At 50.3% G+C, this 27,472-nt stretch overlaps 1 protein-coding gene across 1 annotated transcript in view; it reads left to right on the forward strand.

Annotated features, from left to right (window-relative positions):
- Nucleotides 1-9,452: 9,452 nt before the first annotated feature.
- LOC140388553 (protein phosphatase 1M-like) overlaps nucleotides 9,453-27,472 on the forward strand; it is a 67,607-nt gene continuing 49,587 nt past the window's right edge. The window contains exon 1 of the mRNA XM_072472946.1: nucleotides 9,453-9,715. The gene's annotated coding sequence lies outside the window, so the exon portion shown is untranslated. The remainder of the gene's footprint in view (nucleotides 9,716-27,472) is intronic.

Consider the following 27,472-nt stretch of genomic DNA (forward strand, 5'->3'; position numbering starts at 1 on the left):
TCAGCAGACCCTCAAAGGGCCATTGCCAAAGGTTCAATCGGCAATGTGAATAACAGTGGCGACAACGGGCACCTCTGCTTCGACCCCCTGTGCAATCCAAAACCTGGTGCACTCATCTCGTTTGTGGGCACACTTGCCATCGGGGACACATACAACAGGCGCACCCATGCCACAAACTTCGGCCCAAACCCAAACCTCCCCAGAAACTCAAACAAGTACCTCACTCCACCCAATCAGAGGCCTTCTCCGCATCCTTAGAATCAATAACCTCCAGCGCCCCCCCCCCCCACTTGACGGAGTAAAAACCACATTTTTATTTAAAAAAAATATTTTTATTGAAGTATTTGCAATATTTTTATAACAACAACACACACAATAATAAAATAAACATCAACATGGTAAGAAAAGGACATTTCCCACCCAACCCCGTCAGTACATCCCTCAACCATATTGCACCTACCTGCGCCCCCCTTTGGAATACTGCTTCTGCTGACATTTTAATTTTCCCCGAGAAAATCGATGAACGGCTGCCCCCTCCGGGAGAACCCCAGCATTGACCCTCTCAAGGCAAACTTTATTTTCTCCAGCCTGAGAAACCCAGCCATGTCACTGATCCAAGTCGCCACACTCGGGGGCTTCGAGTCCCTCCACATTAAAAGGATCCGTCTCCGGGCTACTAGGGAGGCAAAGACCAGGACGCGGCCTCTTTCACTCCCTGAACTCCCGGATCTTCTGACGCTCCAAAGATCGCTACCTCCAGACTCGGCACCACCCACGTGTCTAGCATCCTGGACATTGCTTTTCCAAAACCCTGCCAAAACCCTCTAAGCTTCGGGCATGCCTAAAACATGTGGACATGGTTTGCTGGGCTTCCCGCACACCTCGCACATCTACCTTCTACCCAGAAAAACTTGCTCATCCTCACCGCCGTCATGTGTGCCTGGTGGACCACCTTAAACTGTATTACACTGAGCCTGGCACACGATGAGGAGGAATTAGATGATGAGAAGGGGCTGTTTAGCACAGGGCTAAATCGCTGGCTTTGAAAGCAGACCAAGGCAGGCCAGCAGCATGGTTCAATTCCCGTAACAGCCTCCCCGAACAGGCGCTGGAATGTGGCGACTAGGGGCTTTTCACAGTAACTTCATTGAAGCCTACTTGTGACAATAAGCAATTTTCATTTCATTTCATTTCATTTTCATTTCATTAACCCTGCTTAGGGCGTCCACCCACAGACCCGCTTCCAACTCTCCACCTAGCTCCTCCTCCCACTTGCCCTTCAGTTCCTCCACCGGGGTTTCTTCCGCCTCCAACAACTCCTGATAGACATCTGACACCTTCCCCTCTCCCACCCAGGTACCAGAGACTACTCTATCCTGTATCCCCCGTGGCGGCAACAGCGGGAAAGCCAACACTTGTTTCCTCAAAAAGTCCCGCACTTGCAAGTATCTGAAGCCATTCCCCGGCGGCGGCTTGAACTTATCCTCCAGCGCCCTCAGACTGGGAAAACTCCCGTCTATGAATAGATCTCCCATCCTTTTAATTCCTCCTCTCTGCCAGCTCCAGAACCCGCCATCTATCCTGCCCGGCGCGAACCTCTGGTTATTGTAAATCGGGGTCCAGACCGACGCACCGCCACCTTCTTATACCTCCTCCATTGCCCCCAGATCCTCAGTGCCGCCACCACCACCGGGCTAGTGGAGTAACGGGCCGGCGAGAACGGCAGAGGTGCCGTTACCAATGCTCCCAAGCTGGTGCCTTTGCATGACGCCGCCTCCATCTGCTCCCATGCCGACCCCTCGCCCATTACCCACTTCCTAATCATCGCTATATTACCCACCCAGTAGTAGTTGCAGAAGTTCGGCAGCGCCAACCCACCCTTCCCCCGACTGCGCTCCAACAACATTTTCTTCACTCGCGGGGTTTTATTTGCCCACACAAAGCCCAAAATAATCTTGTTCACCCGCTTGAAAAAGGTCTTTGGAATGAAGATGGGGAGGCACCGAAAGACAAACAGAAATCTGGGGAGGACCGTCATTTTCACTGTCTGTACCCTCCCCGCCAACGATAGCGGGAGCATATCCCATCTTTTAAAGTCCCCTTCCATTTGCTCTACCAGCCGGGTTAGGCTAAACTTGTGTAGTGCCTCCCATTTCTGAGCCACCTGTATTCCCAGGTAGCGAAAGCTCCTCTCTACCATCTTGAGCGGCAGCTCCTTCAGTCTCCTCTCCTGCCCCCTTGCCTAGATTCACTTTTTCCCCAACCTCAGCCGCTTTGTGCACACGCTCGCTGCAGGCGCCTGGTAAAGCCCCCCCCCCAAAAAACGTATTTTCTTTGATAAATGTCCATACATCATCCAGTGACTCAAAGTAAAACTGCCGGTTTTTGTGCGTAACTCACAACTGCGCTGGATACTGCATCCCGAATTTCACCCCCTTCTTGAAGAGGATCGCCTTCACCCGATTGAACTCAGCTCCGCTCCCAGGTCCTGATAGATGCGCACCTCGCTGTTCTCCCATCCGCTGCTCCGCTCTTTCTTGGCCCACCGCCAGACGGGTTCTTTGTCCGAAAAACGGTGGAAACGCACCACCATGGCCCTCGGCGGGTCATTCGCCTTAGACTTCCTTGCGAGGGCTCTGTGCGCCCCATCCACTTCCAGGGGCCGATAATTCGACCCCTCAATTCCTTCAGGGAGGCCAACAATCCTTAAGTTCTGCCTCCTGGACCTGTTCTCCAGTTCCTCCAGCTACTCCTGCATTCTGTTGTGGCGATCGTCTAACACCTCCACCTTGTGCTCCAGCACGGTTAGATAGTCCTCCTGGCTGGATAACTTCAGCTCAATCTCTTGTATCGCCTTCCCTTGGGCCGCCTGATTCAATACCATTTGATCAACCGCTGCCTTGATCGGGTCCAACGTTTCCTTTTTCAGCTCAGTGAAACAGTCCTTAAAGAACTTCATCTGTTGCTCCTTAGACCACTGAGCCCCCGCTCCCTGGTCCTGGCCCTCCGCCATGCTGTGCTCCGACAGCTCCGACTTCTTCACTCTATCAGGGCTGAGTCTTTTCACACGATCACTTCTAGTCCAATTACCTATACACCGGAGAGGGAATCCTTCTTAATATTGTCCACTTCGCCGATCAATCCCATAAAGTCCGAGGAAAATCGGGAAAAAAGATCCGAAAATCCGTTTCAGGCGGGAGCTGTCGAATGTGCGACCTACTCCTCCATGGCCGCCACTGGAAGTCGAAGTAAAAACCACATTTAACAGCCTCCTGATATTACTAGAGAGCTGCCTGCCCTTCACAAAACCCGTTTGTCCTCTGAGACCACCCCAGCACACCCGCCAATCCTCCCCACCAACACCTTCACCAATACTTTCACGTCCGTATTCAACGGGGTGGGCCTGTATGACCCACACTCCAGCGGATCCTTCCCCTTCTTCGGAATCAGTGTAATCGACGCCTGTGTCAATGTCACTGGCAACTCCCCCCTCTTCACCGTCTCACCAAACATCTCCAGCAAATGAGGTACCAACATTGTCGCAAACAAGGGCGGCACGTGGCACAGTGGTTAGCATTGCTGTCTCACGGTGCTGAGGACCCGGGTTCGAATCCAGCTCTGGGCCACTGTCCGTGTGGAGTTTACCCATTCTCCCTGTGTCTGCGTGGGTTTCACCCCCACAACCCAAAGATGTGCAGGGTAGGTGGATTGGCCACGCTAAATTGCCCCTAAATTGGTAAAGAAAATAATTGGGTACTCTAAATTTATATTTTTAAAAACTCTGTCGCAAACACCGGAGAAATTTCTGCCGGAAATCCGCCCGGCCTCGGAGCATTCTCCGACTGCATTCCCCTGATACCGTCTATCACCTCCCTCAGCCCCAGTGGCTCCTCCATACCTGCCTCTACCCATCCTCCAACTCTGGGAACTCCAGCTCGTCCAAAAACCGTCCCATATCCCCTTCCTCTCTGCCCTCACCCTTAGAATTTCCTTAGATGCCACCAGCCGCCGCAGCTGGTGGACCAACATGCAGCTCGCCTTCTTTCCATACTCATACTGCACCCCCCTCACCCTCCACAACTGACCCACCACTTTGCCCGTTATCATCCTATCAAACTGCCCCTGCAGCCTCTCCCTCTCTGCCAACAACTCCTTAGTGGTGGTTGTTGTGAAAACTCAGAAGAATATGACATTTGAAACATGAAAGTAACACTGAGAATGCCCGAGGCTTTTTAATGAAAGGGAGAAGTCCCACAAGGGGTTAACAGCAGCAGCCTGTTTTGAAAGCAGACAACTTCACAGACAGGGAAGAAAACAGATAGGAGCTTCATTTTAATTCACAAGTTAGAAAACTCATTTGATAGACTTAAACTCTTAAAGGTATAAGAAAGGTAACAGTATTTCACAAATCTTTAAGCAATGAATTATTTTATTTAACAATTAAGAAAAGCGTGACTTCCGGTTGCGGCGATGCCCAGCTAAGCTGCACGTTTCGGCGGCTCCAGCTCAAACGGACCTTCGGGCTCTTTTAAGAGCCCCAACGGGGAATTTTTTCAGGACGAAACCCGGTGTGGGGTGAGTTAACAGGGAGTCCCCCCCAACGAAAGAGAAAAATATCGTCGGCGGCGGCTACATCGCGAAGAATCCTCGACGATAGGGACAGGAGGAAAAAAGAAGCAAGATGGCGGCGGAGAAAGCCCAGGCGACATGGGGGCCCGATCAAGACGAATTCTTAAGACGGTGTGTGGAGCTACTTAAGAAGGAGGTGCTGACCCCGATGCTACAGGCAATTGAGGGGCTTAAGGAGGCACAAAGGACCCAGGAGGCAGAGCTCCGCGTGGTGGAGCAGAAGGTGACGGATAATGAAGATGAGATCCTGGGCCTGGCGGTCAAAACACAGACGCACGAGGCGCTCCACAAAAAGTGCATTGAAAGGATTGAGGCCCTAGAAAACAGAGCACGAAGGAAGAACCTTCGGATCCTGGGTCTCCCCGAGGGAGTGGAAGGAGCGGACTGCTGGGCTTACGTGAGCACGATGCTAAGCTCGCTGATGGGAGCTGAGGCCCCTTCGGGCCCCTTAGAAGTGGAGGGGGCTCATCGGGTCCCTGCGAGGAGACCAAAGGCGGGAGAACCACCTAGGGCGACAATTGTGCGATTTCACCGCTTTAATGATAGAGAAGTGGTTCTGAGATGGGCCAAAAAGGTAAGGAGTAGTAGATGGGAGAATGCGGTGGTACGGGTGTACCAGGATTGGAGTGCAGAGGTGGCGAGAAGGAGGGCGAGTTTTAATCGAGCCAAGGAGGTGCTACACAAGAAGAAGGTGAAGTTCGGGATGCTGCAGCCGGCGCGACTATGGGTCACATATCAGGAGAGACATCACTACTTCGAAACGGCGCTTAAGGGGTTTATGGACCAAATGGGGGGAGTGGATCCATGGCGATTTGTTAGACCGAAGGCCAAGGAGTTCTCCTTCTTCTCCCATGTTCACAAGATGTACTCCCGGATAGATTTTTTTGTTTTGGGAAGGTCGTTGATCTCGAGGGTGGAAGAAACTGAGTATTCAGCCATAGCTATCTCGGATCATGCCCCACATTGGGTGGACCTGGAACTAGGAGAGGAGAGGGAGCAGCGTGCACTCTGGCGATTAGATGTGGGATTGTTGGCGGATGAGGGAGTCTGTGGAAGGGTGCGGGGATGTATCGAGAGGTACCTGGAGGCCAATGACGACGGGGAGGTCCGAGTGGGAGTGGTATGGGAAGCACTAAAGGCGGTGGTCAGAGGAGAGCTGATCTCCATCAGGGCCCACAAAGGGAAAACAGAGGCCAAGGAAAGGGAAAGATTACTGGGGGAGATTTTAAGGGTGGACAAAGAATATGCGGAGACCCCGGAGGAGGGACTGTACAGGGAGAGACGACGACTCCAGACGGAGTTCGACCTTCTGACCACCAGGAGGGCGGAGGTGCTGTGGAGGAAGACACAGGGGATGAGATATGAATATGGGGAAAAGGCTAGTCGCCTGTTGGCCCATCAGCTGCGAAAGAGGACAGCGGCGAGGGAGATAGGGGGAATTAGAGACGAAAAGGGAGCTACGGTGCGGAGAGCAGGGAAGATAAACGAGGTGTTTAAGACCTTTTACGAAAGACTTTATAGGTCCCAACCCCCGGAGGGAAAAGAGGAGATGCGGCAGTTTTTGGACCAATTAAGGCTCCCGAGAGTGGAGGAGCAGGAGGTGGAAGGCCTGGGGGCACCAATTGGGGTGGACGAGGTTACCAAAGGGCTGGGGAACATGCAGGCAGGGAAGGCCCCGGGACCAGATGGGTTCCCGGTGGAATTTTATAGAAAATATGTGGACTTGCTGGCCCCGCTGTTGGTGAGGACTTTTAACGAGGCCAGGGAAGGGGGGACTCTACCCCTGACAATGTCGGAGGCGACGATATCGCTAATTTTGAAGCGGGATAAAGATCCGCTGCAGTGCGGGTCCTATAGGCCTATTTCACTACTAAATGTGGACGCCAAATTGCTAGCAAAGGTGCTGGCATCGAGGATAGAGGACTGTGTCCCGGGGGTGGTGCACGAAGACCAGACAGGATTCGTAAAGGGGAGACAACTAAATGTCAACGTGCGATGGCTATTAGGGGTGATAATGATGCCCCCAGCAGAGGGGGAGGCAGAGATAGTGGCGGCAATGGATGCAGAGAAGGCATTTGATAGGGTGGAGTGGGAGTATCTATGGGAGGTGCTGAGGAGGTTCGGGTTCAGGGACGGGTTTGTTAGCTGGGTCAAACTCCTCTATGGGGCCCCAACGGCATGTGTGGTCACGGGTCGGCAAAGATCGGAGTACTTCTGACTATACAGGGGAGCAAGACAGGAATGCCCGCTATCTCCATTACTGTTCGCGTTGGCAATTGAACCACTGGCCATGGCGCTGAGAGACTCCAGAAAATGGAGAGGGGTGATTAGAGGGGGAGAGGAACACCGAGTGTCATTCTACGTGGATGACTTACTGCTGTATGTGACGGACCCAGTGGGGGGGATGACAGAGGTCATGCAGATATTGAGGGAGTTCGGAGATTTCTCGGGATATAGGCTTAACATGGGAAAGAGTGAACTTTTTGTGATACACCCTGGGGACCAGAGTAGAGGGATAGATGGCCTGCCTTTAAGGAAAGTGGAAAGAAACTTTCGATACCTGGGGATTCAGATAGCCAGGAGCTGGGGAACCTTGCACAGACTTAATCTGACACGACTGGCGGAACAAATGGAAGAGGACTTCAAGAGGTGGGACATGCAGCCACTGTCACTGGCGGGCAGAGTGCAGGCAATTAAGATGATGGTCCTCCCGAGGTTCCTATTTGTATTCCAATGTCTCCCTATACTGATCACTAAGGCCTTCTTTAAAAAAATAGACAGGAGCATCACGAGCTTCGTGTGGGCAGGGAAAGTTCCGAGGGTAAGGAGGGGGTTCTTGCAACGTAGTAGAGACAGAGGGGGAGTGGCGCTGCCGAATTTGGGCGACTACTACTGGGCCGCCAATGTGGCGATGATCCGTAAATGGATGATAGAGGGAGAGGGAGCGGCGTGGAAAAGATTAGAGAGAAAGTCCTGTAAAGGGACGAGTCTAGAGGCGCTGGTGACGGCGCCACTACCGTTCTCACCAAAAAAATTTACCACGAACCCAGTGGTGGCGGCAACATTAAATATTTGGGGGCAATGGAGGCGACAGAGAGGTGTGCTGGGAGCCCTGGTGGGGTCCCCAATTAGGAACAACCATAGGTTTGCCCCAGGGAGGATGGATGGAGGATTCCAGAGCTGGCACCAGTTGGGAATTAGGAGGGTGGGAGATTTATTTATAGACGGGACGTTTGTGAGCTTGAGAGCGTTGGAGGAAAAGTATAAGCTGCCCCGGGGAAATTTCTTTAGGTATATGCAGGTGAGGGCGTTCACAAGACAACAGGTGAGGGAATTTCCATTGCTCCCGACACAGGGGATCCAGGATAGAATGCTCTCGGGGGTGTGGGTCGGGGAGGGCAAGGTGTCAGAGATATACCGAGAGATGAGAGAAGAGGGGGAGGAGCTGGTGGGCGAACTGAAAGGAAAGTGGGAAGAAGAGCTCGGGGAGGAGATAGAGGAGGGTCTGTGGGCTGATGCCCTAAGCAGGGTAAATTCCTCTTCCTCGTGTGCCAGGCTTAGCCTGATCCAATTTAAGGTGCTGCATAGAGCACACATAACGGGAGCAAGGTTGAGCAGGTTCTTCGGAGTGGAGGACAAGTGTGGGAGGTGCGGGGGAAGCCCGGCGAACCACACACATATGTTTTGGTTGTGTCCGGCACTGGAGGGGTATTGGAGGGGAGTGACGGGAGTGATCTCGAAGGTGGTGAAGGTCCGGGTCAAGCCAGGCTGGGGGTTAGCTATATTTGGAGTAGCGGATGAGCCGGGAGTGCAGGAGGCGAAAGAGGCCGTTGTCGTGGCCTTTGCGTCCCTTGTAGCCCGGCGTAGGATTTTACTCATGTGGAAGGAAGCGAAACCCCCCGGACTGGAGGCCTGGATAAACGATATGGCGGGGTTCATAAAACTGGAGCAGATAAAGTTTGCGCTGAGAGGATCGGCTCAAGGGCTCACCAGACGGTGGCAACCGTTCCTCGACTACCTAGCGGAACGTTAGAGGGAAGATAGATGACCAGCAGCAGCAACCCAGGGGGGAGGGGGGGGAGAGGGAGGGGGGAGGGGAAAGTTTCATTTTATGTTATTTGGTTAGTTTACCATGTTAGTTAGTTACTCTTTATTAGATTGTAGTTATCATGTTACTTGTACTGTTAAATTTTCTTTATGTTTGATGTGTAAGGGGAAAAAATTGTGAATGAAAAATTTCAATAAAATATATATATATTTTTTTGAAACAATTAAGAAAAGCAGCCAGAATCTAAAGTTTAAGATAAGGAACAACTGTTAAGTGTGGAAAGTTGCTGACACTGGTAATAAAGTGAAACAACTGATTTACAAATTAAGAAAACTAGAAGGTGACAAGGTTACACTATAACGTACATCATTTTTGAAGTTAAAACCTTTTAGAAGATGGCCAAAACAGATAAAGTTAGGGTCAGAGGGGATAACCCTAACATGACATTAGCTTAACCCAAAGATGACCCGGGTCGAATCTGGGAAAACTCATTAAAAAAGACATAAATCCCAAAAAGTGCTAACTATGACACAGACAAATTAATTACATGTCAAGCAAAGCGAGAAAATTCCAGTAAGGAATGGCGAGCTGGTGAGGATCAAGCTGTGCTGTCGCTGTTAAAGTAGCGCCACGCTTCTAAACCGATTAGCTTTCAAACTGTCAAGCAGGCAGTCTGAAGGGTGCCAGGTGCAGAGGTTAAGGGGGCCCAAATTGCTATAAAAACTGGTGAAAATGAGCAGATAATCACTTCTTCCTCGGTGATGGGACAAGCAGCATCTGCAGACCGAGCAGCCCAGAGAAGCGAACAGAAGACCAAAAGTTAAAGAAAACTGATTGTCAAGAGAGACTTGAAAGTCTGCAACTGGTCCGAACAAGAAAAGATCTTTTGACCTTTCTGTAAAAGTAGTTATTCTCTTTTAACTTGAAAATAAAGTTAAGTTCAAATTGATAGCCTGAAAGAGTGGTTATTATTATTTTCTTTAGGAAGTTTACTTTACTTCACTTAGCAAGCTGGACCCGTGTGTAAGTTACTAAGTGGTAAGTAAATAAAATTCTTCTATGAAGATACGGGTTATACCGGGGGATAACTTGAAACACTAGTTTGACCCGAATAGCACTTGCCAAAGTCTGCATAGGAGTCGTGGAGTGAGAATCCCTGCTCACCATTTAGATTAAATTGACCCTTTTTTGGTATAGGGGGAATTCTAAGAATAACGGTGAGGTAAAAACTACATGGCACCCAACGTGTTTGAACAGGCTGCCAGGGAGTAACTTGGCGCCCAAACGTGGTTCATTTTGAAAGTTGAAAGTTTGTGGGGCTTCAGGACCTAGCGGGTCATTCTAAATTACTCCATGGCACCCAGCGTGGAGGCTTAGAATATTAGAAGTTTCTAGGTTGGGCCGCCTAGAGTATTGGAAGTCTCTAGGCGAGGCGAGGCTAGAATATTAGAAGTTTCTAGTTGAGTGGGGCCGCCTGGAATATTAGTAGTTCCTAGGCGAGCAAACTATACCGGCCGAGTTTAGTTTGATAAATCATGGGTGATTGACTTAGAAGGATTCTGTAGGATCGGGGGGGGACATAGAACTCAGTTGGGTGCGAGTGTTAGTAGACTAGAAAATACTAACCCTGAGTAAAAGTCTGCAGGACGGCTTAGTAACTAGTACCGAGTGTCCTGCATCCAACTGGTAGAGGTAGGCCAGAAATAAATCCTCCTTGGAGTCAGGCAGATTGTGAGGATAGAACCTGGAGCAATAGGGACGCCTAGAAAACTTTGGGGACCAATCAATCGACCCTTAACGAACACAGGAGGATAGTGTCTTAGGTACCTTTGCGATAACTGCCGACAACGGGTACTTATCCCTTAATTTCAGAGTCGACCTGAAAGGGACCGCCAGTCCCAGTTATAACTAAAATAGTTTAAAAATCCGAAAAATGGCAATTAGGGTAATCCTCTTGCCCTGGAATACGGGCGAGAGAGATGGAGCAATGGAACAGAAGTGGAGAGAATTGAAGAAGCAGAGGAAATCTTGGGAGAAAGTGATTTATCAGGAGGGTGACGTATCATTCTTTGTAAGGGTGCCTAGAGCCCTGCAGAATAGAGGTCCGATCGGGATCCTTCCAGCATTATGTAAATTTCCACTTGAAAGAAAAGCTGAATCACTCATTTTGTTGGGACCCAAGCAGAAGCAAGCAGCTGCTCAAGTGGGCAAGATATACTCTAGATTGGTTAAAATTTTTCATCAGGACAATATGAAAGAAATAACTCAAATTCCTAGTGAATACAAAATTTTTTTTTTAAATAAAATATTTTATTGAAAATTTTTGGTCAACCACCACAGTACATTGTGCATCCTTTACACAATATTATAACAACACAAATAACAATGACCTATTTTATAAACAGAAAATGAATAAATAATAAATAACAAAAATGAAAACTAACCCTAATTGGCAACTGCCTTATCACAAGTAACACTCTCCAAAAATATAATTTAACAGTCCAATATATAATTATCTGTAGCAACGACCTATACATATTATACAGTATATATTAACAACCCTGAGAGTCCTTCCGGTTCCTCCTCTCTCTCCCTCCCTCCCCCACCCCCCCCCCGATCCTGGGCTGCTGCTGCTGCCTTCTTTTTTACATTCCATCTATCTTTCTGCGAGGTATTCGACGAACGGTTGCCACCGCCTGGTGAACCCTTGAGCCGACCCCCTTAGAACGAACTTAATCCGCTCTAGCTTTATAAACCCTGCCATGTCATTTATCCAGGTCTCCACCCCCGGAGGCTTGGCTTCTTTCCACATTAGCAATATCCTGCGCCGGGCTACTAGGGACGCAAAGGCCAAAACATCGGCCTCTCTCGCCTCCTGCACTCCCGGCTCTTGTGCAACCCCAAATATAGCCAACCCCCAGCTTGGTTCGACCCAGACCCCCACTACTTTTGAAAGCACCTTTGTCACCCCCATCCAAAACCCCTGTAGTGCCGGGCATGACCAAAACATATGGGTATGATTCGCTGGGCTTCTCGAGCACCTCGCACACCTATCCTCCACCCCAAAAAATTTACTGAGCCGTGCCCCAGTCATATGCGCCCTGTGTAATACCTTAAACTGAATCAGGCTTAGCCTGGCACACGAGGACGACGAGTTTACCCTGCTTAGGGCATCTGCCCACAGCCCCTCCTCGATCTCCTCCCCCAGCTCTTCTTCCCATTTCCCTTTTAGTTCATCTACCATAGTCTCCCCTTCGTCCCTCATTTCCCTATATATATTTGACACCTTACCATCCCCCACCCATGTCTTTGAGATCACTCTGTCCTGCACCTCTTGTGTCGGGAGCTGCGGGAATTTCCTCACCTGTTGCCTCGCAAAAGCCCTCAGTTGCATATACCTGAATGCATTCCCTTGGGGCAACCCATATTTCTCGGTCAGCGCTCCCAGACTCGCGAACTTCCCATCCACAAACAGATCTTTCAGTTGCGTTATTCCTGCTCTTTGCCACATTCCATATCCCCCATCCATTCCCCCCGGGGCAAACCTATGGTTGTTTCTTATCGGGGACCCCCCCAAGGCTCCAGTCTTTCCCCTATGCCGTCTCCACTGTCCCCAAATCTTCAGTGTAGCCACCACCACCGGGCTTGTGGTGTAGTTCCTCGGTGAGAACGGCAATGGGGCTGTCACCATAGCCTGTAGGCTAGTCCCCCTACAGGACGCCCTCTCTAATCTCTTCCACGCCGCTCCCTCCTCCTCTCCCATCCACTTACTCACCATTGAAATATTAGCGGCCCAATAACACTCACTTAAGCTCGGTAGTGCCAGCTCCCCCCCTATCCCTGCTACGCTGTAAGAATCCCTTCCTCACTCTCGGGGTCTTCCCGGCCCACACAAAACCCATGATGCTCTTTTCAATCCTTTTTAAAAAAGCCTTCGTGATCACCACCGGGAGGCACTGAAACACAAAGAGGAATCTCGGGAGGACCACCATCTTAACCGCCTGCACCCTCCCTGCCAGTGACAGGGATACCATATCCCATCTCTTGAAATCCTCCTCCATTTGTTCCACCAACCACGTTAAATTTAACCTATGCAATGTGCCCCAATTCTTGGCTATCTGGATCCCCAGGTAACGAAAGTCCCTTGTTACCTTCCTCAACGGTAGGTCCTCTATTTCTCTACTCTGCTCCCCTGGATGCACCACAAACAACTCACTTTTCCCCATGTTCAATTTATACCCTGAAAAATCCCCAAACTCCCCAAGTATCCGCATTATTTCTGGCATCCCCTCCGCCGGGTCTGCCACATATAGTAACAAATCGTCCGCATACAAAGATACCCGGTGTTCTTCTCCTCTAAGTACTCCCCTCCACTTCTTGGAACCCCTCAACGCTATCGCCAGGGGCTCAATCGCCAGTGCAAACAATAATGGGGACAGAGGGCATCCCTGCCTTGTCCCTCTATGGAGCCAAAAATATGCAGATCCCCGTCCATTCGTGACCACGCTCGCCATCGGGGCCCTATACAACAGCTGCACCCATCTAACATACCCCTCTCCAAAACCAAATCTCCTCAACACCTCCCACAAATAATCCCACTCCACTCTATCAAATGCTTTCTCGGCATCCATCGCCACTACTATCTCCGTTTCCCCCTCTGGTGGGGGCATCATCATTACCCCTAACAGCCTCCGTATATTCGTGTTCAGCTGTCTCCCCTTCACAAACCCAGTTTGGTCCTCGTGGACCACCCCCGGGACACATTCCTCTATTCTCATTGCCATTACCTTGGCCAGGATCTTGACATCTACATTTAGGAGGGAAATAGGTCTATAGGACCCGCATTGTAGCGGGTCCTTTTCCTTCTTTAAGAGAAGCGATATCGTTGCTTCAGACATAGTCGGGGGCAGTTGTCCCCTTTCCTTTGCCTCATTAAAGGTCCTCGTCAATACCGGGGCGAGCAAGTCCACATATTTTCTATAGAATTCGACTGGGAATCCATCCGGTCCCGGGGCCTTTCCCGCCTGCATGCTCCTAATTCCTTTCACCACTTCTTCTACCTCGATCTGTGCTCCCAGTCCCACCCTTTCCTGCTCTTCCACCTTGGGAAATTCCAGCCGATCCAAAAAGCCCATCATTCTCTCCCTCCCCTCCGGGGGTTGAGCTTCATATAATTTTTTATAAAATGTCTTGAACACTCCATTCACTCTCTCCGCTCCCCGCTCCATCTCTCCTTCCTCATCCCTCACTCCCCCTATTTCCCTCGCTGCTCCCCTTTTCCTCAATTGGTGTGCCAGCAACCTGCTCGCCTTCTCCCCATATTCGTACTGTACACCCTGTGCCTTCCTCCATTGTGCCTCTGCAGTGCCCGTAGTCAGCACGTCAAATTCTACATGTAGCCTTTGCCTTTCCCTGTACAGTCCCTCCTCCGGTGCTTCCGCATATTGTCTGTCCACCCTCAAAAGTTCTTGCAGCAACCGCTCCCGTTCCTTACTCTCCTGCTTCCCTTTATGTGCCCTTATTGATATCAGCTCCCCTCTAACCACTGCCTTCAGCGCCTCCCAGACCACTCCCACCTGGACCTCCCCATTATCATTGAGTTCCAAGTACTTTTCAATGCACCCCCTCACCCTTAGAAACACACCCTCATCTGCCATTAGTCCCATGTCCATTCTCCAGGGTGGGCGCCCTCCTGTTTCCTCCCCTATCTCCAAGTCCACCCAGTGTGGAGCGTGATCCGAAATGGCTATAGCCGTATACTCCGTTCCCCTCACCTTCGGGATCAACGCCCTTCCCAGCACAAAAAAGTCTATTCGCGAGTAGACTTTATGGACATAGGAGAAAAACGAGAACTCCTTACTCCTAGATCTGCTAAATCTCCACGGGTCTACACCTCCCATCTGCTCCATAAAATCTTTAAGTACCTTGGCTGCTGCCGGCCTCCTTCCAGTCCTGGACTTCGACATATCCAGCCCTGGTTCCAACACCGTATTAAAATCTCCCCCCATTATCAGCTTTCCCATCTCTAGGTCCGGAATGCGTCCTAGCATCCGCCTCATAAAATTGGCATCATCCCAGTTCGGGGCATGTACGTTTACCAAAACCACCGTCTCCCCCTGTAGTTTGCCACTCACCATCACGTATCTGCCCCCGTTATCCGCCACTATAGTCTTTGCCTCGAACATTACCCGCTTCCCCACTAATATAGCCACCCCCCTGTTTTTCGCATCTAGCCCCGAATGGAACACCTGCCCCACCCACCTGTGGTGTTGGGTGCTCTGGTGCACAGATGAGCCAACACAGTTGTATGTGGTACAACTCTATTTTATTATAACTCTTATAATACAATTCGTTCTGGATACTCTGCACGTGCTGTCTCCCTGAGTGTCCCCGGCTATAGCTGTGTCCTGGTTCTCCTCTGCCGTTCTTACTCACCACCAGGGGTTGTGTCTGTGCTTTTATATCTTTCTGTCATTGGTTGTGGTGTTGTGTGTTCTGATTTGTCTGTTGGTGTGTCTATCATGATGTGTGTGTTTGAATATCATGACATCCCCCTTTTTTACAAAGACAAGTGCCTACGTGGTTATAAATACAATTGTGTCGTGAGTGCATCTAAGAGTGTGCGTTTGTGTTGTGTACAGCGTGTGTTTATGACGTAACTATTTACATGGGGCGATGTCGGGTGCGTCACACTAACAAGGTTGTACCATAACAAAACTTGGATGCGAGAGAAAAAAAAACTTGAACATTGGTCCGGTCAGACGATATCTGGAACAATAAACAACAACAGGTTATAATACAGAAGTGTTTGACTTTTTGAACGTATTAACAGCGTTATAAGTCCAGTCTAGTGGGTGACCGCCTCAAGAATGGGCTGGTCCTCAAGCCGGTTCAGCTGTGGAGATTTGTGGTCACACTGGTTCTCCTTGGACTGTTGGAGGTGATGCTGTTGCCGAAGTCTCTACTTTACCATTTGTTGTACTTCCTGCAGTGCTTGGTCTTTTTCATTCTTGCAAATATGACATTCAACATCTTTGTTAGTGGTGCCCTGGCTGTGGTTTGGTTCTGGTGGCGATGGAAGGGGCATGATCCGTGGCATCTCCACGAAGTCATCCTTGGGAACCAGTGGAGGATCCGGCGTGTGCGTACGGTGCAGTTGCGAGCGTGGAAGGCGGCACAGAGCCCGCTGATTGCGCCTACGCACCAATCCATCCGCCCTGCATGCCAGGAACAAGGTGGAGTCTGTTTTCTTTTTATGTTTGTGGTGGACGGCATCTTGTAGCCGATGGGTCGTTGCCATTGAAGTAGCACCATCACTAATATCATGCAAGGCGATGACTGTGCCAGATGTGGAAGTTGGCCAAGACCGTATACGCTGGTTCCGGCCACCTGCTGTGCCGGAAGGGCGACTCCGCAGAGAAACGTCGAAGCATGTCGCCTTGGATAGAGAATTGTTGCTCGCATCAACGTCTGGCGATGGCGCGAGTTGGTGTGTCCATCTTGGACCGCCGGTGCTGGTTGCCACTGCCGACCCAGTGGGACTGCCACGCGATCCATTCCCTGTTGCCGTGGCATCTGCCGTCACCCTGAGCGTGCCATCACCGAGGCCACGACACCGCCCGTCCGGAGCAAGGTCTGGCGTGCGCAGATCAGAGTCGGCGCTTGGCTGCTCCCCATCTGGAGTCCGGTCTGCCTTCCGTCGATGCCCCCCGTCCGGAGTCCCAACAGGTTCACTGGAGGCAGCCGAGATTCCCTGAAGCTGCACTTCTGGAGTCGGAACATGCAGGAATGCACCAACCAGTGGAGAGGCTCGAGCCATTGAGGGTGGAAGAGGTGCGCCGCCACCGCAGTCGTCAGTGGTCCCACCGTGATCGTTGAGTGCCTTGGTACGCACTAGGCGAGGTCTGTCACCTTGCACCTTTTGCATGGGAAGTGGGATGCTGTCGTCACTCGTCTCACATCCCGTGGATAGATCGTCATTAGCAGCTTGCTGTTCACTAGGGTTGGGTAAATTGTCAGAGTTTTCATCTGGTGGTGCACACCATGTCGGTGGACTGTCATTGTCTTGCCATTGTCCTTCATTTGAGCTTTTCTTCTTTGGAACTTTAAATCTTCCCCCAGACATTGCAGAACCTTGTTTATTACCCCCAAATTCTCCCATATGTATGGTCTCGAATATAGTATCCACTGTTTCTACCGACATTGTACCATTTTCCAAAGAACATTCCGTTTCACTTTTCTTCTCAGGTACCTCATATGTAACTTTGTTTGATGTACATGCCTTCATGGTCTCTGGGTCTGATTTTGCTGGGACTGGCATGGTCACAGTCTCTTTTTTACTGTTCTCAATTGCCCACATCATACTCCCCATACATAGCTGCTTGAGCACTGGGGTTAGTGTGGTACAATGGATAATCGGTTCGACCTTATCTGCATCTTCATCATTAGTGGAAAGCACACTTGGTTCACTTGAAACTGCTGTGGGTGTTACATTCGTTATCTGGCTACTCGATGTCGGTGTCCTCAGGATTCTTGCTCCAATGTTCTGCTCAATAATCAGTGGAGTGTGTATAGGTTCAATGCAATTAATGTTCCCTTCCAGGTTTGAAGAGTCATTACTGACTAACTGCTGGTCTCCGAAGTTGGGATTTTGCGGCATTGTGTTGAAGGGAGACATTTGTCCCTGCTGTGGATATGAGTCAGGTTGTGTTATTTCCATTACCTGAGGATCAATGTCTTGTCCATTTTTTCGATCCGTACTAAAACACTGGCAATTCTCAGTCTGCTCCTTGCAAGTTAAACATACAATTAATTTCGTTAGGAAATCCTCAGCATCCTTCTGTGGCCGTGCTGCATTATTAATCTCTGTTCGGCTACAATGATCCTGAAGGTCAGCGCATAAACCTTTTTTCTTCGGGCTTGGACGAGGCGATTCCTTTGGCTTGTCTTCAGTTGGGCTTGAACAGTCTTCAGCGCTGTGCCCTTTATTGTAGCATGAGAGACCGTCATGGTCATGCTGCTGTGTAGTGGAGCATGGTAGGCTGTTATAGCCTTCTTGCTGTTCACGGGAGCATGGCAGACTTGCATCGTCTGCCGCTGGTTGGTCAGGAGAGGTTGCTAGACCCTCATGGTCTTGTTCCTGCAAGGACTGCGCTCTGGAGTCTTGCGTTCCTTCCATCGTGGAGTCCGTCCACGAGCTCTCTGTGGAGGCTTGTGACACTGGAGTCACTTCTTGTTCGTGCAAGGACTGCGCTCTGGAGTCTTGCGTTGCTTCTATCGTGGAGGCTGTCCACGAGCTCTCTGTGGAGACTTGTGACACTGGAGTCACTTCTTGTTCGTGCAAGGACTGCGCTCTGGAGTCTTGCGTTACTTCTATCGTGGAGGCTGTCCACGAGCTTGCTGTGGAAGCTTGTGACACTGGAGTCACTTCTGGTTCATGCGAGGACTGCACTCTGGAGTCTTGCATGTCTTCTTTCATAGAGTCGGGAACGTTGAGCGGGACGTGGACCACGCTCTGTGTGGCAGCAGGGCACTCTCCGTGTGCTTGCACCGCTCCCTGTCTGGTAATGTCAGGCTGCAGCATCATCTGGTACTGATAAGTTGGAGGTCCGGAAACACTGTAAAAATCGTCATCGAAGTATTCAAGGTCGGAATCATCGGCTTGTGCGTAGGTAACTGCTTGTCGGAGGGTTCTTCGGAGGTAAAATTCATCTCCTGGGTCAATTTGCGGCACTGCGCTGTCATTCCAGGTGAGGGAAGGTTGTTTTACAGCTTTAACAGATTTTTGTTTTTTTGATTTGGGACGTTTCCCTTTTAAATTGGATTTGGGACATTTCCTTTTTAAATTGATCCAGTCTTGGGCCTCTGACATCCTGACGCTCGGTATGTAGCACGTAGGAAGCGACTGCGCATGCTCAGATCGCTGTTCCTTTACCGATGGCCATTTTCTTAACTGCGGATGCGCACCATATTGCGCATGCGCATACGAAACCTCCGGTTCTGCGCACTTCTCGCGCAACTGTGCTAGCGTTATACCTTTAGCAAGATGGCCGTCGACCTCGACCCAGCCTTTTCTCAGGCCCGGGACCTCGGGCTCCGGGATCCCAGCCACGAGGTGAGTACTGCAGCTTTTCTTACCTTTAAGTCCCCATTGGATTGCGTATTCTTCACAGTACTTGGCGAATTTGCCCATGACTGCCTGGTAATCGTGCCTTTGCTGCCTCCTGAAGAACCTGAACCTTCTGAACATTGCTCTTGCCCTTGCACCGGCGACGATGAGGAGAAATTCAATTTTTTCCTTATCATCCAGGTCTTGGAGTTGAGCTGCCGCCAGGAACATCTCGAACATTTGCCGGAATCGGCGCCAGTTTTCGTGGAGGTCGCCGTCGCACTGGAGCGCCTGCGGAACCGGGAGCTCGTACATCATTTTGCCTGGGCACTGCTGGTTGTCTGTGTACACTGATGTATGCCGGCAGGTATCGATCCACTCCTGTACCATGTGGTGTTGGGTGCTCTGGTGCACAGATGAGCCAACACAGTTGTATGTCGTACAACTCTATTTTATTATAACTCTTATAATACAATTTGTTCTGGATACTCTGCACGTGCTGTCTCCCTGAGTGTCCCCGGCTATAGCTGTGTCCTGGTTCTCCTCTGCCGTTCTTACTCACCACCAGGGGTTGTGTCTGTGCTTTTATATCTTTCTGTCATTGGTTGTGGTGTTGTGTGTTCTGATTTGTCTGTTGGTGTGTCTATCATGATGTGTGTGTTTGAATATCATGACACCACCCTTTGCGTAGCCTAACCTGGTCTATCAATTTCAGGTGCGTTTCCTGTAACATAACCACATCTGCCTTAAGTTTCTTAAGGTGTGCGAGTACCCGTGCCCTCTTTATCGGCCCGTTCAGCCCTCTCACGTTCCACGTGATCAGCCGGGTTGGGGGGCTTCCTACCCCCCCCCTTGTCGATGAGCCATCCCCTTTTTCCAGCTCCTCACCCGGTTCCCACGCAGCTGTATCTCCCCCAGGCGGTGCTCCCCCTGCCCATCCCCTCCCATACCAGCTCCCCCTCTCCCCAGCAGCAGCAACCCAGTAATTCCCCCCTCCCCCCCCCCCCCCCCGCTAGATCCCCCGCTAGTGTAATTACTCCCCCCATGTTGCTCCCAGATGTCAGCAAACTCTGGCCGACCTCGGCTTCCCCCCGTGACCTCGGCTCGCACCGTGCGACGCCCCCTCCTTCCTGCTTCTCTATTCCCGCCATGATTATCATAGCGCGGGAACCAAGCCCGCGCTTCTCCCTTGGCCCCGCCCCCAATGGCCAACGCCCCATCTCCTCCACCTCCCCTCCTCCCCCCATCACCACCTGTGGAAGAGAGAAAAGTTACCACATCGCAGGATTAGTACATAAAACTCCTCTTTCCCCCCTTTTTAACCCCCCTCTTCGCCCCCCACATTCGCCCCACCACTTTGTTCAAACGTTCTTTTTAATAACCCGCTCATTCCAGTTTTTCTTCCACAATAAAAGTCCACGCTTCATCCGCCGTCTCAAAGTAGTGGTGCCTCCCTCGATATGTGACCCACAGTCTTGCCGGTTGCAGCATTCCAAATTTTATCTTCTTTTTATGAAGCACCGCCTTGGCCCGATCAAAGCTCGTCGTCCTTCTCGCCACCTCCGCACTCCAGTCTTGATAAACGCGGATCAACGCGTTCTCCCATTTACTGCTCCGAGTTTTCTTTGCCCATCTAAGGACCATTTCTCTATCCTTAAAACGGAGGAATCTCACCACTATGGCTCTGGGAATTTCTCATGCTCTCGGTCCTCGCGCCATCACTCGGTATGCTCCCTCCACCTCCAACGGACCCGCCGGGGCCTCCGCTCCCATTAACGAGTGCAGCATCGTGCTCACATATGCCCCGACGTCCGCTCCCTCCGCACCTTCAGGAAGACCAAGAATCCTCAAGTTGTTCCTCCTTGCGTTGTTCTCCAGTGCCTCCAACCTTTCCACACATCGTTTCTGATGTGCCTCATGCATCTCCGTCTTCACCACCAGGCCCTGTATGTCGTCCTCATTCTCGGCTGCCTTTGCGTTCACGACCCGAAGCTCCCGCTCCTGGGTCTTTTGTTCCTCCTTTAGCCCTTCGATCGCCTGTAATATCGGGGCCAACAGCTCTTTCTTCATTTCCTTTTTGAGCTCTTCCACACAGCATTTCAAGAACTCTTGTTGTTCAGGGCCCCATGTTAAACTGCCACCTTCCGACGCCATCTTGGTTTTTGCTTGCCTTCCTTGCCGCTGTTCCAAAGGATCCACTGCAATCCGGCCACTTTCTCCTCCTTTTTTCATCCGTATCCAGGGGGATTCCCTTCTGGTTTACCGCACAGTGTTTTTAGCCGTCAAAATTGCCGTTGGGGCTCCTATCAAGAGCCCAAAAGTCCGTTTCACCGGGAGCTGCCGAAACGTGCGACTCAGCTGGTCATCGCCGCACCCGGAAGTGAGTGAATACAAAATTAAGTCAAAACTGGCAAAAGAGTATAGAAAGCAGTTGCAAAACAATGAGACTGCACGTCAATCGTCTTCGACTAGTCATCGTGCATCTCTCTCCTTTGCTGGCAAAATTCCTCGTTTTATGAAGCTCAACTGCTCCGTCTGAGGCTTTCCCACCGGCAACGACCCTTCCCCCTCTGCCATTCCCGAAATTGGTGCTGTGTCACAGGTCCCCTCCACCTCCTTAGCCAAGTCCTTAACTGGCTTCTGCCAGGTCTGGTAGCCAGTAGACATGCCAATATTGAGGAGAACATCGTCTCCTACACCTTCCACACCACTTTCCTGCCGGTGCTACCCCACTAACGGGTGTACCGTGCCCAAACCAACGCCTTGGAGCCGGAGCTGCCCTATGCGCGACCACTCACTCCCTGACTGCCTCTGGAAAACCTCTGTCCAACATTTCCTCATAAGACATAATGCCAATTAGTTATTAGGCAGGTAAATCTTCTCTAAACTTCCAACGCATTCACATCCTTCCTTATATAAGGAGACTGATACTGTACACAGTACTCCAGAGGTTGTCTCACTAATGTTCTGTACAACTTAATAATAATCTTTATTGTCACAAGTAGGCTTACATTAACACTGCAATGAAGTTACTGTGAAAAGGGGCTGGTTTAGCACAGGGCTAAATAGCTGGCTTTTAAAGTAGACCAAGGCAGGCCAGCAGCACGGTTCAATTCCTGTACCAGCCTCCCTGAACAGGTGCCGGAATGTGGTGACTAGGGGCTTTTCACAGTAACTTCATTTGAAGCCTACTTGTGACAAAAAGCGATTTTCATTTTTTCATTTTCAAAAGCCCCGAGTCGCCACATTCCGGCGCCTGTTCGGGTACACAGAGGGAGATTTCAGAATGTCCAAATTACCTAACAGCACGTCTTTCGGGACGTGTGGGAGGAAACCGGAGCACCCGGAGGAAACTCACGCAGACACGGGGAGAATGTGCAGACTCCGCACAGACAGTGACCCAAGCGGGAATCGAACCTGGCACCCTGGCGCTGTGAAACAATAGTGCTAACCACTGTGCTACCATGAAGCATAAACTCCACACTTTTGTATTCAATTCCCCTCGCAATAAACAACAACATTCTATTAACTTTACTAATGACTTGCTGAATCTGTATTCTAGCCTTTTGTGATTCATGCTCTAGGACACCCAGATCCCTCTGTATTTCAGAGCTCTGCCCATATTTGCCAGACCTTTACCCACTCACAACCTATCTATTTCACCCCTCACCCTCACCATTACCCTGTCAGCCATGGTTTTGTGAGTAGCAAGTTCACCTCAGAGTTAATAGGTTGTGAGTTCAAGCGCTAGTCCAGAGTCTTAAGCAGATTGATGGTTCTGTGCAGTACTGGGGGGATTCCTCTGTTGCATCGTTGGATGTGCCATCCTTTGGATGAAACGTCTTGCCCTCTCGGGTGGATGTAAAAAATTCCAAAGATATTAAGCGGGAAATCTCCCAAGGCTGAGATCATAGAACCGTAAATCGTTACAACGCAGACAGAGGCCATTCAGCCCACAGTGCCTGCGCCAGCTTAAAAGAGGAAAAGGAAGCTAGCCGCTCATTTTAATCCCATTTTCCAGCACCTGGTCGGTAGCTTTGCTGGTTACAGCTCTTCAGGCGCAGATCCAGGTATCTTTTCAGTGAGTTGAGCATTTCAGTCCCAACCACCAATTTAAGCCGTGATCTTTGGGCGAAAGGTTTTTCACTCATATCCCCTCTAATTTTTCTACCAATCACCTTAAATCTATGCCTCCTGGTAATTGACCCCTCATCTAGGGGAAACAAATATTTCCTGTCCAGGCCCCTCATAAATTTGCACACCTCAATTAGGTCACCCCTTAGCCTCCTGTGTTTTAAGGAAAACAACCCTCACCTTTCCAATCTCTCCTCTTGGCTGCAATTTCCAAGCCCTGGCAACATTCTTGTTGACCTCCTCTGCACTCTCTCCAGAGCAATGATGCCCTTCCTGTGATATGACGATCAGAACTGTACACAAAACTCCAACTGTGGCCTAACCAGCGTTTTACACAGTTCCATCATTCCATTCCCTGCTTCTGCATTCAATACCTCGCCCAATAAAAGAAAGCATTCCAGATGCTCTCTTAGCCACCTTGTCCACCTGTCTTGCCACCTTCAAGGACCTGCGGACGTGCACTCCAAGGACTTTCACTTTCTCAACCCCTCTCAGCGGCTTCCTGTTTGTTGTGTATTCCCTGGCTTTGTGTGCCCTCCTCAAAACCGAAGACTAAGTTTGGGTGGCATTTTGGCTGTGATTGCTGCTGGGGTTTCCTGGCTATCTCTGTACAAACCCAAAAGTAAATGCTTGAGTCCCTTCTCAAAATTGAAATATCTCAAAACTAAGGGAAACACTTTTGTTTGAGGCATCAGTTGCCAAAGAGAAAAAAGAAAGTTGGAATATAACCTGAGTCCTTCTGTACAGAACATGGTGCCAGAACATTCCCGCTCTGTTTGTGCCTTTGCTTTCCCACATGTCAGGGGTCTCACCCCATATAAGTCACTGTAGATTCCCCTTCATCAACTTTTATACTACATTCAATACTTCTATAAGACTGGTGGTGGTTTACAGATTGGTGGACTTTACATGGTTCAGCAGCAGGCATTTTGAAGCATTGCAGGTGATTTCATAGAATTTACAGTGCTGAAGGAGGCCATTCGGCCCATCGAGTCTGCACTGGCTCTTGGAAAGAGCGCCCTACCCAAGGTCAACACCTCCACCCTGTCCCCATAACCCAGTAACCCCACCCAACACTAAGGGCAATTTTGGACACTAAGGGCAATTTATCATGGCCAATCCACCTAACCTGCACATCTTTGGACTGTGGGAGGAAACCGGAGCATCCGGAGGAAACCCACGCACACACGAGGAGGATGTGCAGACTCCGCACAGACAGTGACCCAAGCCGGAATCGAACCTGGGACCCTGGAGCTGTGAAGCAATTGTGCTATCCACAATGCTACCGTGCTGCCCGAGCATGTACCTGCACTTTGAGTGTTAAATTCGTGCTTTTGTGACAAAATGTATGGTTTCACACCTCCCTTTCCCCAGTGGTTGACATTGATAACTTAGCATAAAACACAGAGGGCCGAATTCTCCATTCCAGCATAAAACACAGAGGGCGGAATTCTCTATTCCTGAGGCTAAGTGCCGGAGCCAATGGAGAATCCGCGGGTGATTCATGATGGGAAAATCAGTGCGAAACCCTCATCAATTCCGGTACCAGGGAGGGGCTAGCTCCAGCACCGCGTGGAACACCCATGGATCGCGCGGAAAACGGGCGGAGAATGGCCGGGTCTCGGGCCGCGCATGCGCAGGGCTGACGAGCTGCACCGATCGCACCGGGAAACATGGTGCCGGGTGTGCTGGAACCCTAACCCGCCCACCCCTACCCCGCAGCCCAACCCCTGGCCACCCCCCACCACTCCCCGCAGCCCCTCAGAAGCCCCCCGGCCACGGTATGGACCCCGGATGAGTGTGGCGGCGCTGGACACTGTCCGCATCCGGCACGCCAGGTTCCTGACCTCTGGGACCACACGTGGCCCGCGCCGACGGGAACTCGCCCCATCGGGGAGGAACATTGCGGGTGGGCTGGCTAATGACACTCCAACGGTCTTGCTACTGCACACAGCCGGTCTCGATGATGCCAAATTGGAGGGGGCGAAGGGTCGTCACACTGGCGCCTTCCCTGAATCCGGCGTCGGAAGCTATTCTCCGCCCGATCGCCGATCCCGATTTCGCCGTTGGGCTACGGAGAATCCCAGAATCTCTCTTCCTGCTTTTTGCTATATCACATTCTATGGACTATTCAGGATTGAACACTTTTCTCACAGATACTTTGAACTGGTGAATGGTGCAGTATTTGTCAGGTTCTGAGTGTGAGGAGGCCAACGTAACAATCTTTGTCTGCCGGGTACTCGCTGCATTCGCCAATGAGGCTGGTCAGAGCACGCTGAAGGTAGGATTGTTGGGATGATGGGTCCAAACAGGATATTCTTTCAGTGAACACACTCCCCGAAAGGGAAATGATCGTGAAGGGATGCATAACATTCAGCCAATAGGGTTTGGAGCCACCCACTTCCCAATAGGTTGATTTTGCTATCATTCATTTCTGATTCATCACAACATCGGTCTGCGAGTGCTGCAAAATGAGCAGTCCTTTCCTCGAATGGGCCGTACGGTGTTGGTAAAGGAGAACCAGTGGATAATGTTTTTAAATTTCCAAAAGGCATTTGTTAAGATGCTGCACAAAAGGTTAATGTGAAAGACGAGGCTCCTGGAGTTGAAGTTGATTGAATAATAATAATCTTTATTGTCACTAATAGTCTTACATTAACACTGCAATGAAGTTACTGTGAAAAGCCCCTAGTGGTCAGGACAGAGAATAGACAGTAGATATAAACAGTTCATTTTCAGGTCGGGAGACTGTTACGTGCCAGTGCTGGAAGGATCAGTATTGGGGCTTCAGCTGTCTACAAGGTGGGGAGGGGGATTCAAAGCAGCAACTGTGGAGGAGACGCTAGAAGAGCTCTCACTGATTTCTGACGCCACCTCAATTCAAGCTCAACATTTCTCATACTGCCCCACATTTTGACTCTGGAGTTTACAGAGTCTGAGGAACACCAGGGGTCACACCAGGTAAAGGTTTGGGAAGCACTGGCCTAACATATGTTGTTCGAAAATTACGAGTAAGTATAATTAAGGATGTGGTGACTAAACACCTTGAATATTTTCAGCTGATCAGAGGGAGCCAACGTGAATTTTAAAAGGATAAATTGTGCCTGACTAATCTGACCAAATTTTATTGAAGAGATGACTAAAACAGCAGATAGGAAAATATCTCTGACTGTTATTTATATGGACTTCCAGAGGATGATTGATAAGGTTCCTCGCACGTCTGTTGGCTACAGTTGAAGCCCATGAAACAGAAGGATATTTTTCTTGATTGTTTCACAGGTTGTGGCCATCATTTTCGAGTCCAGCATTCGTTGCCCATCCCTAGTTGCCCTTGAACTTGAGTGGCTTGTCCCACTTCCGAAGGCAGTTCAGTGTCAACAACATTTCTGTGGGTCTGGAGTCACATGTAGGCCAGACCAGGTAAGGATGGCCGATTTCCTTCCTAAAGGGGGACTGGTGAACCAGATGGGTTGTTACAACAATCGTTCATGGTCACCATTACAGTCACTTTCAATTCGAGATTTTATTAACTGAATTAATAAAAGTCAGCACGGGGCAGCACGGTAGCATTGTGGATAGCACAATTGCTTCACAGCTCCAGGGTCCCAGGTTCGATTCCGGCTTGGGTCACTGTCTGTGCGGAGTCTGCACATCCTCCCTGTGTGTGCGTGGGTTTCCTCCGGGTGCTCCAGTTTCCTCCCACAGTCCAAAGATGTGCAGGTTAGGTGGATTGGCCATGATAAATTGCCCTTAGTGCCCAAAATTGCCCTTAGTGTTGGGTGGGGTTACTGGGTTGTGGAGATAGGGTGGAGGTTGACCTTGGGTAGGGTGCTCTTTCCAAGAGCCGGTGCAGACTCGATGGGCCGAATGGCCTCCTTCTGCACTGTAAATTCTATGAATTCAAATTCCACCAGCTGTTGTGGTGGGATTTGAACCCCTGCCGCAGAACATTAGCCTGGCTGGGCCTCTGGATTAGGAGGCCAGTGACATTAACACTCCACCGCCCGGCAGGAAGTAGAATGATGTTGGCACAAATCCCCAGGCCGGAAGCAGAGGCGATTGTAACAACAGAGGCTGATGAGATGAGAATGGTTTTGTTTGTGCAGTCACTTGCCCTGGTCTGCACTGCACGGCCTGAAGGCCAGTGGAAGCAGATTCAATAATAGCTTTCAAAAGCCATGATGTGGAAATGCCGGCGTTGGACTGGGGTGGGCACAGTAAGAAGTTTCACAACACCAGGTTAAAGTCCAACAGGTTTGTTTGGAATCACTAGCTTTCGGAGGGTAGCTCCTTCGGCAGGTGAGATGATGAAGGAACTGTGCTCCGAAAGTTAGTGATTCCAAACAAACCAATTGGGCTTTCAAAAGAGAATCGGATACTGTTTATTTTCATTGTACTTAAAGTACAATGCGCGAAGTGGACGGAACCCTCCATTTTATGGCAAGCTGCAAAAGAAACAATTCAAATTCAAACTGAATCCAATTCATGGCCTCCACAAGGAGACATACAAGATGCAAGCTGACAAGAAACGGCTTTGCACCTCATAAGGGGCT

Source organism: Scyliorhinus torazame, chromosome 13 (assembly GCF_047496885.1).
Source record: "Scyliorhinus torazame isolate Kashiwa2021f chromosome 13, sScyTor2.1, whole genome shotgun sequence".
Lineage (NCBI taxonomy): Eukaryota > Metazoa > Chordata > Chondrichthyes > Carcharhiniformes > Scyliorhinidae > Scyliorhinus > Scyliorhinus torazame.